The following is a 2,475-nucleotide window of genomic DNA, read 5'->3' on the forward strand; positions in this document are numbered from 1 at the left end:
AATTGTCTGAAAAATGAAATAACTTTTCAAGGATCTTAATGATGAAAATAGTTACTTGAATAGTCACTCTGTATGGTTAAGACTGTAGTTTTCTGCTAACCTCCCTTTTGGATCCCTATCTGAAGCTGAAAAAGAAAAAAGACTCTTTCTGAAGCCATTCATAGAGCTACTGAAGTGCCTCTGTTTAGATTCTTTGCTTTTGAAAGTAGATACACATACTATGAGGCATGCTTTCATCCAGACTGTTAAACAAAAATTCTGCAAAGAAAAAAAAATCAACAAACAGAAATTGAGTTTGATAGGGTCAGCTATGTCTTATACCCCCATTTCATGGGAATATAGTCTCAGCAACATCTGATATTGAGCCACAATTTAGGAAGACTCCTCCTACACCAATATACAGTTTGTGTTAGATGTCTATATAACGTTGAGTCTCATACTTAGGTTGAATTTTCCTAGACATAAGTAAGACATTGGCAATTCATATTTGCAATTGAATTATTTTGCCAAATTCAAATGAACTTTTCTATGCCTAAATTTCCTCACCTGTAAAATGGATATGGTAATATGTATTTCCTCCATAGCAGGGATAAAATGAGGGAATATACCAAAGTTTTTAGATCTGTGCTTGATGTATTACTGTCACACATCCTTCACCACCAAGAAAATAATTTATTTAACAAGCCACCAGAAACGATCCTCCTTTCTTCCTTTCTTTTCTTTTCTTTTTGTCTTTGATCATATTTTTATTCAAAATTGAATCAGCTGTCCAAAGTGATTTGACTTTCATGGAATAAACAAATTTAAGTTTATGCCACTGGCTTCTTTTCTTCTGTGGTGGGTTTCTTTTCTGCCGGCTTCTTTTCAGCTGCTGGCTTCTTGGTAGCTGCAGACTCTTTCCCCACCAAAGGCTTCTTCTGCTTCTTGATGCTTTTTGCCTGGAACCCCCTTCTCATCTGATCTGGCTTCTAGTGCCGCTGGTGCTTTATCCACCCGAAGCTTGTGGTTCTTGGCTGGGTGAAGAATGGTGTTCCGGCGCATGGTCTTTGCATATGGGTTTAGTAGCTTCAACATGATCCTCAGGGTTTTCCGTGGATTCTTCTTCAGGACTCCGCGGTGAATCTTCTTGCGTGGAGCTCGGAGGGCTCTTTGGGTTTCTGGGCGTTTCAAGATTCTTCTAAGGTCTGTATTGAGCATCTCGTGCATGGGAAGGCTGTAGCTACTCTTGAGGAGATAGCTCTACGCCAAGTGCCATGCAGCTCATCTAACTTGCGGAAAGCACTTTCAGTCCAAATGCAGAAACGGCCCACATGCCCTCCAGGTGCAAGTTTCAAAATGGTCAGTTTGCTGACATTAAGCAGAGTAATTCGAGGGATGTTTCTGAAGGCTTTGATGATACATACCGTTCTCATTATAGATGATGCAAGGTCCCCTGTGCTGGGTACAACATTTCTCATTTTGCCCTTGCCAGCCCTCATTTGCTGAGAGGCATAGACCTTTTTTTGTATCATTCCAGGCCTTAAGTTTCTTAAGAAGCAAAACGGCCTCCTCAGTTTTCTTGTAGCCTTTAACTTTATCTTCCACCACCAAAGGAAGTTCAAGAACTTTCTCAATATGGTAGCCTTTAGACATGACCAATGCTGGTAAGGCCTGAGCAGCTAGGACAGAGCAGATGGCATATCGTTTCTGTGTTGTGTTCACTCCGCGGTGCCAATGGCGCCAGGTTTTGGTCGATGCAAACATGTGGCCCCCACACACGTATTTCCAAAAGCACCCTGCCAGAACAATGAGTTCCACCTCCTCGGACTCTGGGAATTCGAGCCACAGCTCTGCCAGTACTCCAGGACGCGGTACTGGTTTGATGCCCTGCCAATTCTCTGACAGCATAGGGCTGTCAATTGTTTTTGCTCAAGTTGGTGTGAATGAAGTTCCCAATATCTGGTCGAATGTGAGCCTTGAACACAGCAGGCAAAGTGACATTTTTGCTAGATGTTTCCCCCTTTTTGGAATACACAAATATCAGAAAAGGAGCACAGGCCATCGCAGGGAGAGGTGAAGGCCACTCTCCTTTTCTTAATAGTGGACTTTAAATGCCTGAGTTAAACTGAGTTTAGCCTCTACCTATAGCAGAACATGAGAGTTGATGGTAGACAAGAATGGGGCAAGAGATCAAAATTACTGGAGATTTTGCAAATATCTCTTAGGACCATACCTTAGGCACCAGAAAACTGAAGTATTTGGGACACTGAAGAGACTGATCAGCTTTAAAGTGAGACTATTTTATGAGTAAGTTTTGCTTCTGTCTATCATTATGGATTATTTGTGAAACTGGATTTTGGTCCTGGCCAGGCAGGGAGCATCTCTTGACCCTCACTAAACAGAGTGGCTGGTCTACAAATTATACCAATGGTTCTCAGACTATCATATCCAATGGCTCCCCTTTTTAACAAATACTTTTAATGCTGTCTTTATCAC

General features: G+C 41.7%; 1 pseudogene; it reads right to left on the reverse strand.

The window, feature by feature from the left end:
* Positions 1-809: 809 nt before the first annotated feature.
* On the reverse strand, positions 810-2,065 carry LOC118677078 (annotated as a pseudogene).
* Between the last annotated feature and the right edge of the window lie 410 nt (positions 2,066-2,475).

The sequence above is a fragment of the Myotis myotis genome, unplaced genomic scaffold (assembly GCF_014108235.1).
Source record: "Myotis myotis isolate mMyoMyo1 unplaced genomic scaffold, mMyoMyo1.p scaffold_m19_p_2, whole genome shotgun sequence".
NCBI lineage: Eukaryota > Metazoa > Chordata > Mammalia > Chiroptera > Vespertilionidae > Myotis > Myotis myotis.